Source organism: Triticum urartu, chromosome 1A, assembly GCF_056163025.1.
Source record: "Triticum urartu cultivar PI428250 chromosome 1A, HENAU_Tu73, whole genome shotgun sequence".
NCBI classification, from domain to species: Eukaryota; Viridiplantae; Streptophyta; class Magnoliopsida; order Poales; family Poaceae; genus Triticum; species Triticum urartu.
In genome coordinates this window covers 587,657,696-587,673,271 of record NC_141873.1, presented here as the reverse complement: position 1 = coordinate 587,673,271, position 15,576 = coordinate 587,657,696, and the positions used below count along the sequence as shown (strand labels likewise).

Below are 15,576 nucleotides of genomic sequence, written 5' to 3'. Positions count from 1 at the left end.
TCACTTTCACCCGGAGAGCCCCTTATTACTAATGATCGTCTGCTGCACGTGAAGACCCTGAAGATACTCACCGCTGTTAACCCGAGAATTTGTGTTCATCGCGTTTACAATTCCCCTTCCACCGTCAACCCTTATGGATAAATACTTGCAGTTGTTATGCTTACATACACCCCTAGTCGGTCTTGTTATTACAAGATACCCCGAAATACTCGTCGTATTTTCGAGAATCCTTTGAGCTTACTGCCTTGCTGTTCTTTGTCACCTGAATACCCCTACGGATAATTCTCGCACTCATCGAGTATCCGCTCATTCCCAGTTGTTCAGGTGTTTCGCCAAAGACTTCAAAATACTATTCGATCTTCCAAAAATCCCGAGCAGCCTATTGCTCTTGAAATTCTCACTTTCTTAAATTGTGGTTAATCCGATAAGTTTCGTAATCTTATTGGCCTCCCTTGTCAGTATCATTTTAAGTCTGTTGATTCAATATGTTGAGGATGCTCGCATTCCTCAGTCGAATCCTAGGATTCATCCTTCCGGCTTAGACGTCATTTGGATATGAGCTGGTTCTTGACCAATCAATGCCTTGATCGTTTGTGCTTCCAAGTCTGTTGAACTTATTCATTTTTGATCAGAACGATTGCTTATGATCCCTTGATTTGGAGATCATAAAGTTTCTTTGCATTAAGCTTTGAATTAGTTAGTTGTTTCTATAACCCGATGCCATGGCATTCCTTCTTCCTTTGATTGAGTACCGATACTCACATCAGCCCCGTTATGAATCGCCATACCCATTGCCGGGTTATTATCCGACAATGTCCTTCACAACCAAAATTTATTGTGAGTTCTTTACCTGATACATAATGCCCTTGGTAAATGGTATCATCTACTTGGCCAACCATGCTCTGCTTTCGAGCTGGTCGTATTTACTATTGAAGCTTGTGTTATATGTTTCCACGACACCCTGACGGGTTGAACCTATGCCTTCCTTTATATGTGTGAACTTGGAAGTTTTCACGAGTCATACTCATCTGGTATTTCACCAAGATAAAACTTTCAACACTAATGCCTTTATCAAAGTGAATAGTGAATGGAACGTTATATATTGAAGAAGTGGGAGTCGACCTTGAACTTTGTGTTCATGCCCATGGACACGATGTAGATCTTATCATTAAAGCTTTTCTTAAATTAATTATTCCCTTGGTATAAGTTCATCTTATCTTTGGGATCAGGCCTTTTGCAATCGTGGTTCTGACCATGTTCTCCTTTAAATAACATTTCTCGTGCAAGTTTAAGCATTTGTCTTCTGCAGAGCAATACCCTAGTCCAATCTCTACTTTGATCTGTCGTCGAGCATTACCCCCTGGTATCTCGAGATTATCATGGAACTGCATAACCTCTTATGAGTTCTTCATCAGGTATTACATTCTCACGGACTCCAATTTTTCACGGGCCTTGAGTTATGAAACACTCACGGACACCGATAACGGAATCGAGTCTGCACTGCGATTCAACGAGGATTAGAGATCTTCATCGCTTACAAGTTTAATACTCCATGTCTGCCCTAGCCTGAACGGATACATCATTATCGTGCTAATTTTAATCATCAGCATTCTGAGCTCTTCAAGGGTATCAACTGAATTCATGATGAGAAATACCATCCTTGCCCCCGATGATTTGTGTTATCATCGGCCACTTTATTGCCTTCCCTCCAACACAAACTTGTTCATGTTTTGTGTTATACCTTGAGTTCCTTGCTATCCAGCATTTGTCCTTCTTTACCTTGGAATATTACCACCTTTTGTGTCAAGAATGTCATGGTAATTTTACCACCTCTTGAGAATTCTTGGTATAGTAATATCTCTCGCCATTTGCGTTCATTTCTTGGTCTCCGTGTTGTTTCTAACCGGAATACCGACAAATGGTCTGTGATGTGTAAATTCTAAACTTCTAGCAACCCTATTGCTTTGAAGTTATTGGTCTACAGTTTCATTAGAATTCTATTGCTTATTGAATCATCATTCAAACATTGATCGTGCTACCTAGTCCAGATTCCTGGGTGCACCCTTCTATCATTGCTCAGTTGAGCATGTTTCCCTCGAGCATACATCATTATATCATTGATCCGACAAATGATATTTCCTGCTCACATAATTGTGGAAATCCATCTTTTGGAAATCTCGATGAATTGTCGCTGAGTTCATCAGCCACCTCATTCTATCCTTGATTTAATAATGAACTCATGATTCGGAACTTGCTTCCACAGTTCAATTCCCGAGAATCTTACAATGTCATCTTGACAATTTGTGTCGCACCTTTTCTCCTCGGGCCTCCTGAGTCTGAGTTATCCTGACACCAATCAGATCTGAATCTCGGTCAGATATGATGGTTGGAACATATTTCCAAGAGTTATAACATTGGTCTTATGTGACCCGGTAAGGTGGTGTCGTGCCTAGCACACCTGGCCGGTTGGCCATATTGTTATAGATTCCTTTTCAGCAAGGTTATCCATTCTTCCATGAGGAAATTGTAAGACTTATTCTACAAGTTATTCCTGATGGATCCTTTGTGTTTCCAAAGTCTGATCTTCAACTGATGACCATGTCAATGCTTTCTCGGAGCATGCCTATGGTACTTCAATTTTCAACAAGACCATTTGAAGCCCAATGCTAAATGTTTCCTGCGCAATTATCCAAACACCGATGTACGGGTAATGTCTTGAAATTTCTCTCCCCTACCTAAGGAGTTTTCTACATTATATCCTGTCATGGATAATATGTTCTGCTTGTCCTTGGGAAGAATATACCCTTGAAATATGTGTTTAAACACATTTTCCTTTCCATTGTTCTGTTTAAAAACCTGATAATCACTTTTCCTTTCCATTGGTTTGTTTAAACCTTCTTGTGTTCTATATTGTATAAGCAGTAATATATCCTTGCTTATGTAAACACCTCGTTGTACCACTCTGTTAGAACGACCCTGTTACTTTTGTTGATGGCATTCCGGTAACCATCGATGGACGAGAATCTTGCCTACTGGTCCGCCTCGTTCAACGAGCAGGAAAATGGTTCTCTTCGTCCCTCGCCCTTGGTACTGATGTGTTGCCGACATGACCGACAGACTATCCTCTGACATGCCTTGCTTACATGATCGTGCAAGATGTCACCGTCCTTCCTACTTTTAACCACATGGTGGGCCCATAACCCACAGTTCCACAGGATCGAAACCTGACTCTCCTGTACACCTTGTTAACAAAGTTATCCCTTGCTCTTGGTTTCGTAGGTAATTCGCGAGCCACCTTCCTAGTGCTCCATTCTGGTATCAGACGCAATACTTACTCTCGCTGCTGTGAACCCTTTCTCACTATGGTTCAGACATTGAACAACTAACTATCCGCTTGGGCCCTCTCATTGTACCTTCGTACCTTACTCTCGAGGTATTTTATATGTTCAACTCGAGAGGTAGTCTTATGCTCATTCATGGGTTAACCCCCAGCTTGTTTCCCTCATAAGCATTCTGACGTAGCCAAGTTGCCTATTACCTATTCGTAAGTACGTTGGAGTTCCGAAGAAAGGATGACGACTTGGTCATGGTGACTTAAATCAGAGAAATGAAGACATCAACGAAAGGGATCAACCTCTTCGAGAAGAGCAACCAAGACCGAGAAGACTCGATAGAATTTCGTAGCCACGTCTTTCCCTTACTCCCCTCCTAAATCTCGGGACGAGATTTCTTGTAGTGGAGGAGAATTGTGACGTCCGGATAATTAGGCTACAGTAATCTCACGATAATGATGCCACGTCACCATGGTTACTATTTTTAATCTTGCGGTGTGTCACGTCCCTTTCGAATTCTAACTTAAAATAAAGTTAAACGATAAAAGTTTTCTAAAGTCAAATTTAAAATGTTCAAAGTGTAGCAAATAAATCATATATGATCAGGGTGGTGAACCCAAAATTTTTATAAAATGCTTAGATGCACTAAATGATAGAAACAATAGCTAAATTATTTATTTAATCGTCACTTAAATGATTAAATTATTGAAAACTACTTTTAATAATTAAAAGGATAATTGTGGCAGTAATATAATTACTACCACTAATTTAGGTGCTAGAATTATATTTCATAAAACAAAAATAGTATGAATTAAAACCGTAAAAGAAAAATGTTATAAACAGTTAAACAAAAAAAAGAAATAGAAGATCCCCCCCTCCGCTGGACCATGGCCCCGCAGGCCATCGGGCCGCCAGGCCGGCCCAACCGGCGCCCCACAGCCCAGCTCGCCCCCCCTTAACCCCCACTACCTCGAACCCTAACCCAAGTGCGCCCACTCCCCCCCCCCACGTCGCTCGATCCCCACCCTCTCCCTCCAGCGCTGCCAGGGGAGAGCCCCACGCACGAACCCCCACTCTCCCTCTCTCCCGATCCCGATTGGATCGGGCACCCAACGCCGCCGCCGCTGCCCAGTGCCTCCGGCCACCCCCCTCGTCGGCGCCCGCCTCCCCATCTTCCCCCGCATGCTGCCCGCCCCACCTCGACCCGAGCTAGATCGGATCGATCCCGCTGCTCGATGCCCGACGCCGCCCCGCTGCTCGACGCCGTAGCTTCCTCGCTGGACCGTCCTCGCTTTCCTCCCCGAGCCCCCCACTGCCCGTGCCCTACTCCTCCTGATGTGAGCCCCGCCTTGCTCCCTCCCTCTCCCTCACGCGCTTGCGCTCGTCGCCGCGGTCCCCGCCGATCTCGCCCCCGGTTGATGCGCTCCGGCCGCGTTCGATGCGCGCTCACCGCGCCGTGCCCGCGCACCGCACTTGCCGTGGCCCCCAGCCCCCCCTGCCGCCTCCGATGCGGCCACCGAATCCCCCCTGCGCCGGCGACGCCGCTACACCGCGGCCAACTCCGAGCCCCCTCCACCCCTCGACCACCCCTGCCCACTCGCGCCGTGGCCGTCGCCCCCGCGGCTGTGTCTGGTGCCCGCGCCCCTGGATTCCCGCAGTCGCCGCGGCCGCGTCCTCGCCCCAGCTACCACCCCCTACCACCGCATCCGCCGCGGCCCACTCCCTTCCATGGCCGGCGTCGTGCCCCGCCAGGGCTGCCGGCAAGGCAGCACCCGGTCAAGGCGACCCAGCGCCCGCAACTGCGCCGTTCGGGCGACAACCGTTGCCCCGGCGCCCGAAACCCGCTAGGCCTCCTCTGGCCCTATGACAGTGGGGCCCCACCCCCAGAATAAAAATGAAAAAAAAGGAGTTTAAAATAAATAAATAAATAAAATAATTAATTACTTAATTAAAGAATTAATTAACTTAATTAATATTGATTAGATTAACCTAATTAACTTAACCTAATTAATCTGTTTATTAAACCAATTAATTAGGTTAGTTAGTTGTCAGTCAATGACATGTGGGCCCCCTGTTCAGTTTGACCAGTCAAACTGTTGACTGGGTTGACCCAGTCCATGACAGGTGGGCCCTGTTAGACCCTGTTGACCAGTCAACAGTTGACTGGTCAAATGCTGACTGGACCACCCCTTGACCCCACCTGCCAGCCACACATACATTCTGTTGGGTACAATTCTGTGTACCCATAGCAATTTAAGATTTAATTTTCGAATTAAAACAATTTAGAAAATGGTTTAAAACTTTGAAAATTAATATAAAATAAACCGTAGCTCGGATGGAAAAACTTTGTACATGAAAGTTGCTCAGAACGACGAGACAACCCGGATACGCAGCCCGTTCATCCGCCACGCATCCCTAGCATAGCGAACACGCAACTTTCCCCCTCCGGTTCATCTGTCCAAAAACGCGAAACACCGGGAATACTTTTCCGGATGTTTTCCCCCTTCACCGATACCACCTCGTACCGCGTTAGGGCACACCTAGCATCACGCTTTGTCATGTCATGCATCGTCATGCATTTGTTTGCATTATATTTATTGTTTCTTCCCCCTCTTCTCTCGCTAGACACCGAGACCGACGTCGCTGCTACCCAGTACGACTACGGTGTTGACGACCACTCTCTCTTGCCAGAGCAACCAGGCAAGCCCCCCCATTTGATCACCAGATATCGCCTACTCTTTTCTCTATACTGCTTGCACTAGAGTAGTGTAGCATGTTACTGCTTTTCGTTATTCCTATCCTGATGCATAGCCTGTCCTTGCTACTACTGTTGTTACCATTACCTGCTATCCTACTGCTTAGTATAGGATGCTAGTGTTCCATCAGTGGCCCTACACTCTTGTCCGTCTGCCATGCTATACTACTGGGCCGTGATCACTTCGGGAGGTGATCACGGGCATATGTTATATACTTTACACTGTTACATTACCTGTGGTACTGTTCGGAGATGGGGGCTGAAGGGGCAGGTGGCTCCATCCCGGTAGAGGTGGGCCTGGGTTCCCGACGGCCCCCGACTGTTACTTTGAGGCGGAGCGACAGGGCAGGTTGAGACCACCTAGGAGAGAGGTGGGCCTAGCCCTGGTCGGCGTTCGCAGATACTTAACACGTTTAACGAGATCTTGGTATTTGATCTGAGTCTGGCTACTGGCCTATACGCACTAACCATCTACGCGGGGACAGTTATGGGCACTCGACATCGTGGTATCAGCCGAAGCCTTCGTGACGTCAGCAACGGAGCGGCGCGCGCCGGATTGGACTGGAACGCCACTAGGCTAGGTCTGCTTCCGGCCGCCCACGCAACGTGCAGGTGTGCTAAGGGCGATGGGCCCAGACCCCTGGGCGCTTAGGTTTAGACCGGCGTGCTGACCTCTCTGTTGGTCTAGGTGGGGTTGCGACATGTTGATCTTCCGAGGCCGGGCATGACCCAGGAAAGTGTGTCCGGCCAAATGGGATCGAGCGTGTTGGGTTATGTGGTGCACCCCTGCAGGGAAGTTAATCTATTCGAATAGCCGTGATCTTCGGTAACATGACGATTTGGAGTTGTACCTTGACCTTATGACAACTAGAACCGGATACTTAATAAAACACACCCTTCCAAGTGCCAGATACAACCGGTGATCGCTCTCTCACAGGGCGACGAGGGGAGGATCATCGGTTAGGATTATGCTATGCGATGCTACTTGGAGGACTTCAGTCTACTCTCTTCTACATGATGCAAGACGGAGGCTGCCAGAAGCGTAGACTTCGAAAGGACTAGTTATCCCCCTCTTATTCTGGCATTCTGCAGTTCAGTCCACATATGATACCCTTATTCCATTTGATACCCATGCATATGTAGTGTAGCTCCTTGCTTGCGAGTACTTTGGATGAGTACTCACGGTTGCTTTCTCCCTCTTTTCCCCCTATCCCTTCTACCTGGTTGTCGCAACCAGATGTTGGAGCCCAGGATCCAGACACCACCGTCGACGATGACTCCTACTACACCGGAGGTGTCTACTACTACGTGATGCCCGCTGACGACGACCAGGAGTAGTTAGGAGGATCCCAGGTAGGAGGCCTGCGCCTCTTTCGATCTGTATCCCAGTTTGTGCTAGCCTTCTTAAGGCAAACTTGTTTAACTTATGTCTGTACTCAGATATTGTTGCTTCCGCTGACTCGTCTATGATCGAGCTCTTGTATTCGAGCCCTCGAGGCCCCTGGCTTGTAATATGATGCTTGTATGACTTATTTTATTTGTAGAGTTGTGTTGTGATATCTTCCCGTGAGTCCCTGATCTTGATCGTACACGTTTGCGTGTATGATTAGTGTACGATTGAATCGGGGGCGTCACAAGTTGGTATCAGAGCCGACTGCCTGTAGGAATCCCCCTTCCATACTCCTTGGCCGAAGTCGAGTCTAGACCTTGCAAAACTTTTACTAACATGGCTGTGCGGCCCATGGGCCCACGTCGCCATTGGGTGGTATTAGGATCTTTTACTCCTCGATCCTTACTCTGGGACTCTGAACTCTCTTCTATTCGGGTTAAATGAATTTTGCTAAATCTAACATTAGGATCTCGTTATCACTTTCACCCGGAGAGCCCCTTATTACTAATGATCGTCTGCTGCACGTGAAGACCCTGAAGATACTCACCGCTGTTAACCCGAGAATTTGTGTTCATCGCGTTTACAATTCCCCTTCCACCGTCAACCCTTATGGATAAATACTTGCAGTTGTTATGCTTACATACACCCCTAGTCGGTCTTGTTATTACAAGATACCCCGAAATACTCGTCGTATTTTCGAGAATCCTTTGAGCTTACTGCCTTGCTGTTCTTTGTCACCTGAATACCCCTACGGATAATTCTCGCACTCATCGAGTATCCGCTCATTCCCAGTTGTTCAGGTGTTTCGCCAAAGACTTCAAAATACTATTCGATCTTCCAAAAATCCCGAGCAGCCTATTGCTCTTGAAATTCTCACTTTCTTAAATTGTGGTTAATCCGATAAGTTTCGTAATCTTATTGGCCTCCCTTGTCAGTATCATTTTAAGTCTGTTGATTCAATATGTTGAGGATGCTCGCATTCCTCAGTCGAATCCTAGGATTCATCCTTCCGGCTTAGACGTCATTTGGATATGAGCTGGTTCTTGACCAATCAATGCCTTGATCGTTTGTGCTTCCAAGTCTGTTGAACTTATTCATTTTTGATCAGAACGATTGCTTATGATCCCTTGATTTGGAGATCATAAAGTTTCTTTGCATTAAGCTTTGAATTAGTTAGTTGTTTCTATAACCCGATGCCATGGCATTCCTTCTTCCTTTGATTGAGTACCGATACTCACATCAGCCCCGTTATGAATCGCCATACCCATTGCCGGGTTATTATCCGACAATGTCCTTCACAACCAAAATTTATTGTGAGTTCTTTACCTGATACATAATGCCCTTGGTAAATGGTATCATCTACTTGGCCAACCATGCTCTGCTTTCGAGCTGGTCGTATTTACTATTGAAGCTTGTGTTATATGTTTCCACGACACCCTGACGGGTTGAACCTATGCCTTCCTTTATATGTGTGAACTTGGAAGTTTTCACGAGTCATACTCATCTGGTATTTCACCAAGATAAAACTTTCAACACTAATGCCTTTATCAAAGCGAATAGTGAATGGAACGTTATATATTGAAGAAGTGGGAGTCGACCTTGAACTTTGTGTTCATGCCCATGGACACGATGTAGATCTTATCATTAAAGCTTTTCTTAAATTAATTATTCCCTTGGTATAAGTTCATCTTATCTTTGGGATCAGGCCTTTTGCAATCGTGGTTCTGACCATGTTCTCCTTTAAATAACATTTCTCGTGCAAGTTTAAGCATTTGTCTTCTGCAGAGCAATACCCTAGTCCAATCTCTACTTTGATCTGTCGTCGAGCATTACCCCCTGGTATCTCGAGATTATCATGGAACTGCATAACCTCTTATGAGTTCTTCATCAGGTATTACATTCTCACGGACTCCAATTTTTCACGGGCCTTGAGTTATGAAACACTCACGGACACCGATAACGGAATCGAGTCTGCACTGCGATTCAACGAGGATTAGAGATCTTCATCGCTTACAAGTTTAATACTCCATGTCTGCCCTAGCCTGAACGGATACATCATTATCGTGCTAATTTTAATCATCAGCATTCTGAGCTCTTCAAGGGTATCAACTGAATTCATGATGAGAAATACCATCCTTGCCCCCGATGATTTGTGTTATCATCGGCCACTTTATTGCCTTCCCTCCAACACAAACTTGTTCATGTTTTGTGTTATACCTTGAGTTCCTTGCTATCCAGCATTTGTCCTTCTTTACCTTGGAATATTACCACCTTTTGTGTCAAGAATGTCATGGTAATTTTACCACCTCTTGAGAATTCTTGGTATAGTAATATCTCTCGCCATTTGCGTTCATTTCTTGGTCTCCGTGTTGTTTCTAACCGGAATACCGACAAATGGTCTGTGATGTGTAAATTCTAAACTTCTAGCAACCCTATTGCTTTGAAGTTATTGGTCTACAGTTTCATTAGAATTCTATTGCTTATTGAATCATCATTCAAACATTGATCGTGCTACCTAGTCCAGATTCCTGGGTGCACCCTTCTATCATTGCTCAGTTGAGCATGTTTCCCTCGAGCATACATCATTATATCATTGATCCGACAAATGATATTTCCTGCTCACATAATTGTGGAAATCCATCTTTTGGAAATCTCGATGAATTGTCGCTGAGTTCATCAGCCACCTCATTCTATCCTTGATTTAATAATGAACTCATGATTCGGAACTTGCTTCCACAGTTCAATTCCCGAGAATCTTACAATGTCATCTTGACAATTTGTGTCGCACCTTTTCTCCTCGGGCCTCCTGAGTCTGAGTTATCCTGACACCAATCAGATCTGAATCTCGGTCAGATATGATGGTTGGAACATATTTCCAAGAGTTATAACATTGGTCTTATGTGACCCGGTAAGGTGGTGTCGTGCCTAGCACACCTGGCCGGTTGGCCATATTGTTATAGATTCCTTTTCAGCAAGGTTATCCATTCTTCCATGAGGAAATTGTAAGACTTATTCTACAAGTTATTCCTGATGGATCCTTTGTGTTTCCAAAGTCTGATCTTCAACTGATGACCATGTCAATGCTTTCTCGGAGCATGCCTATGGTACTTCAATTTTCAACAAGACCATTTGAAGCCCAATGCTAAATGTTTCCTGCGCAATTATCCAAACACCGATGTACGGGTAATGTCTTGAAATTTCTCTCCCCTACCTAAGGAGTTTTCTACATTATATCCTGTCATGGATAATATGTTCTGCTTGTCCTTGGGAAGAATATACCCTTGAAATATGTGTTTAAACACATTTTCCTTTCCATTGTTCTGTTTAAAAACCTGATAATCACTTTTCCTTTCCATTGGTTTGTTTAAACCTTCTTGTGTTCTATATTGTATAAGCAGTAATATATCCTTGCTTATGTAAACACCTCGTTGTACCACTCTGTTAGAACGACCCTGTTACTTTTGTTGATGGCATTCCGGTAACCATCGATGGACGAGAATCTTGCCTACTGGTCCGCCTCGTTCAACGAGCAGGAAAATGGTTCTCTTCGTCCCTCGCCCTTGGTACTGATGTGTTGCCGACATGACCGACAGACTATCCTCTGACATGCCTTGCTTACATGATCGTGCAAGATGTCACCGTCCTTCCTACTTTTAACCACATGGTGGGCCCATAACCCACAGTTCCACAGGATCGAAACCTGACTCTCCTGTACACCTTGTTAACAAAGTTATCCCTTGCTCTTGGTTTCGTAGGTAATTCGCGAGCCACCTTCCTAGTGCTCCATTCTGGTATCAGACGCAATACTTACTCTCGCTGCTGTGAACCCTTTCTCACTATGGTTCAGACATTGAACAACTAACTATCCGCTTGGGCCCTCTCATTGTACCTTCGTACCTTACTCTCGAGGTATTTTATATGTTCAACTCGAGAGGTAGTCTTATGCTCATTCATGGGTTAACCCCCAGCTTGTTTCCCTCATAAGCATTCTGACGTAGCCAAGTTGCCTATTACCTATTCGTAAGTACGTTGGAGTTCCGAAGAAAGGATGACGACTTGGTCATGGTGACTTAAATCAGAGAAATGAAGACATCAACGAAAGGGATCAACCTCTTCGAGAAGAGCAACCAAGACCGAGAAGACTCGATAGAATTTCGTAGCCACGTCTTTCCCTTACTCCCCTCCTAAATCTCAGGTCATGCGCATGCATATATCATCTAGAAAGCTCAAATACAAAATGACTTGTAGGTCAGTACACATAAGATGATTTGTCAACACGCTTGCAGGTTCCACGCGCAAGATAGGGCGATACCATTTTGTAGTCAGTAGGAAGAAAAAGAAACACTGTATCATTTCAGATAGTGTGTTCTGAAACTTCTTCGTAGCATCCACTCGCACATGTTTCTTTTACTAGGGATCTGCCTGAAAAAAAGGCAGAATTAAGTGAGCCATGATGATTCTATATACATGAGACTGTAAGAACCATTGAGATATGATCAGACTTGCTCAAATCCTGGTAGGGGACATCCGATCGAGGAGAGTTGCAAAACCATTGAGATATGCATATGTTTCAGTGCATTGAATTAATAATTATTTTCCTTCCTATTCCTACTAGTATTCCCATTTCTTTAGCACAAGAGAAGCATTCAGCACATCTAACCATTGTTTTTGTCATCATCTACATTTAAGATAGCAGTAGATTTCTAGAAGGAAGGGGTACAAGGCTTGGAATTCAAACTGAATCGCGTGCTCTCTGAAGTATGGAGTAGACACTATAAGGTGTGCATACAAACTGAACTTTCCCTTTGCAAGAACAGCTGCAGCCAACTAAAGAACAGGGGGAAAAATCATCAAGACCGACCTTTTGGAATTGTTCAGTTGTCTTCATGCCGACAGACTTGATCTATTCAAACTTAACTTTGGCAAGATTGTCTTGCTGCCGAAGGTTAAGGAGGCCGAACGGATCCAGCAGTTCAGACCAATATGCCTCCTTAATGTCAGTTTTAAGATTTTCACAAAAGTGGCTACAAATAGGTTAAACTCGGTGGCTGAACATGTGGTCCGACCGTCTCAAACGACATTCATGCAAGGAAGGAATATTATCGATGGGGTTGTAATCCTACATGAGGCCGTTCATGAAATGGACCGAAAAAACATGAGTCGAGTAGTATTTAAAATTGACTTTGAAAATGCATATGACAAGGTCAAATGGTCTTTCTCCAACAGGCCCTAAGGACAGTGGCGTAGCCAGAATTTTATTTCAGGGTGGTCCAATTGGCAAAAAATAAAACTTATACCACAAATTTAACAAACCAACATATGTGCACATAATATATCCAAAGCACATATCAATAATGTCTTTCAAAGCATATTAAAATTCATGTTCAAGTCTTACATTCGCGTAAAATATAACACACCTTATTTGTCGGTATACCGCCTTCTCAAGACCATGAAAGTCTCAATTATATTATGTTCATTCACTTTGGAGAAAGCATCTCGTTTGATATATGTGACTAGGCAATCATCCAAAAGACTATCACCCATCTTGTTTCTTAACTTGTTTTTTACTACACTCATTGCAGAAAATGCTCTTTCAACACTTGATGTTGCCACCGGTAGAAGCAATACCAATTTTAGAAGGAAGTACACCAAATTATGAACTATATGCCTCCTTGTTTGAACAAGCTTAACTGAGAGATCAACAAGATTTTCTAGGCCTTTGAAGTTGTCATATTTTCCCATGTCATCAATATAGTTATCAAGTTGCATTTCAAGGTGCATCAAGTCAGAGCTCAAAAAATCATTGGGGTAGAACTCGACAAGTCTACGTCCCTTTTTGCATCAAAAGCAGCAAATGAGTTGGCAGGATTCAAGGCCGACATACAAGAAAGCAACTCCATATTGACCTCATCAAACCGATTGTCGACCTCTTGACTGATTTTATCTATAATCCCAATATAAATTTTCCTTCTAAAGTGATTTGCATTTGTTTGAGGTTGCACAAACCGTGTTGATCTTCCATAAAGGACATAATTATTCTCCATTACAGGAACTTCAATGCCATGTTTGTTGCAAAAAGAAGTGACCTTTTCAAGGAATGCATCCCACTCATTAGACCTCAGTTCTTGCATCCTACTTTTTGCCAATCTCACAAGTGACATTGCGGTAAGAATATCTTGGTCACTTCTTTGCAAACACTCGGACAAATCATTTGTATATCCAAGAATGAGAAACATCAAGTGTGCATTGAAAACAAAGTCAAATGACTCAAACACTCCAACAATACTACGTATTTTTGGCCATTCAGCCCTTTGTGAAGTATCTTTACCAAGAGAGATGAGCACATCATGGATTTCAGCATACATATAAATAATGTTGCGAACAGTTCTATAATGAGAGCCCCACCGAGTTTCACCCGGCCTAGGCAAGCCCATATCTTGATTTAATCCAGTCCCAGTCTCCAGTTCACCACATTTAATTGCTTTCATGATATTATGAAGTCTAGCATTTCAAAGCATGTCATGACGCTTACAAGACTCCAACAATATTCAGTAATAGAGATACTCGATCAAAAAACCACACACAATCATCATTTCCCTTGGCAACAGCAACAAGAACTAGTTGGAGTTGATGAGCAAAGCAATGGACATAATAAGCAGAAGGCAACTCTCTCATGATAAATGTTTTTAGACCTTTAATCTCCCCTTTCATATTGCTAGCCCCATCATAACCTTGCCCACGAATTTGAGTCATGGTTAAATTGTTATCCACAAGTAAATCTTCAATTGCTTCCTTAAGTGACAGTGAAGTAGTATCACCTACATGAACAACTCCAAGAAAGTGCTCACATGGCCTTCCTAGTTTATCAACGAAATGCAAGCATAGACCCAATTGTTCCTTATGTGATACATCGCTAGATTCATCCGCTAAAATAGCATAGTGATCATCACCAAGTTCTTCAGTAACTTTCTTTCTAGTTTCTATTGCACAACATTGGATAATTTGTTGTTGTATCTCAGGGGAAGTCAATTTGCAATTACGTGGAGCATTCTTCAAAACATACTTATTCACCTCTTCACTATTTGTTGCAAGCCATTTCAAAAGCTCAATGAAGTTACCTCTGTTGCTAGACTCTTCATTTTCTCTATGTCCACGGAAGGCCAATCCTTGATGCAAAAGAAACTTCAAACACCCAAGTGAATAAGTCAGCCGGATCTTGTAAAGACGTAAATCCTGATTGTTCCCCTTCACCATAAGATTATCAATTTGAGAAGCACAGGGGCTAATAAATAAGTTGTATCTCTCTTGAGCTGCCTGGTGCACACTTGCTACACCACCTTCATGCTTTACAAGCGCATCCTCTCTATTCCAAGTTCTCCAACCATCTTCAGTAAATGCATTGGTTTTATTGCCACTAGTTTTTTATCTTTGAACAAGTAGCATACAAAGCAGAATCCAGCTTTCTTGCTAATACTATATTCAAGCCAATGATGTTTATGAAACCAAAGAGGATTGAATTGCCGATCTTGCCTCCAATATTTCTGCTTTCAAATTGATGTGCATATGGTTGGAACGGACGCTTGAGGATATATGCTCGTCGAACTGCATCTTGATCATTGACAGGATAAGATGCAATGGGCAATCTATCCCCGGATCATGTGGAAGGCGACTAATATCATAAACAGATGGTGGTGGTGGCGGCGGCGGCGGCGGCGGTGGCGGTGGTGAATCCACAATTTCTTCAGTTACTCTCTCTTGCACTAACTCAAAGGTTTGATGTTCCCCTGCGGGCGCTACCGGTGCCGGAGAAGGAGGTGAAAAAGGAGCAGCCACCTTCTTCTTGGATCCATATCTCCAAAAAAGCGATCCAATGTCTCCTGTCCTCTTCATTTTTGCAACAGTTCTACAAAAAATACATTAACTCAGTTGGAACAAAGCCCTAATCGGTTCAATTGACAAATTATCAATTGCAAAAAACTTTAAAGCTTGCACTCTCAACAAATCGTTCAAATCTTTAGAGGAAAAGGAATATATGCTTTGAATTAGAGAAGAACAAACATCTTACTCTGGATTGAAATAGAAAAAGAAATCAACTAGCG

At 43.8% G+C, this 15,576-nt stretch overlaps 1 pseudogene; it reads right to left on the bottom strand.

Moving 5' to 3' along the window:
• Nucleotides 1-12,895: 12,895 nt before the first annotated feature.
• On the bottom strand, nt 12,896-15,367 carry LOC147993158 (uncharacterized; annotated as a pseudogene).
• Between the last annotated feature and the right edge of the window lie 209 nt (nt 15,368-15,576).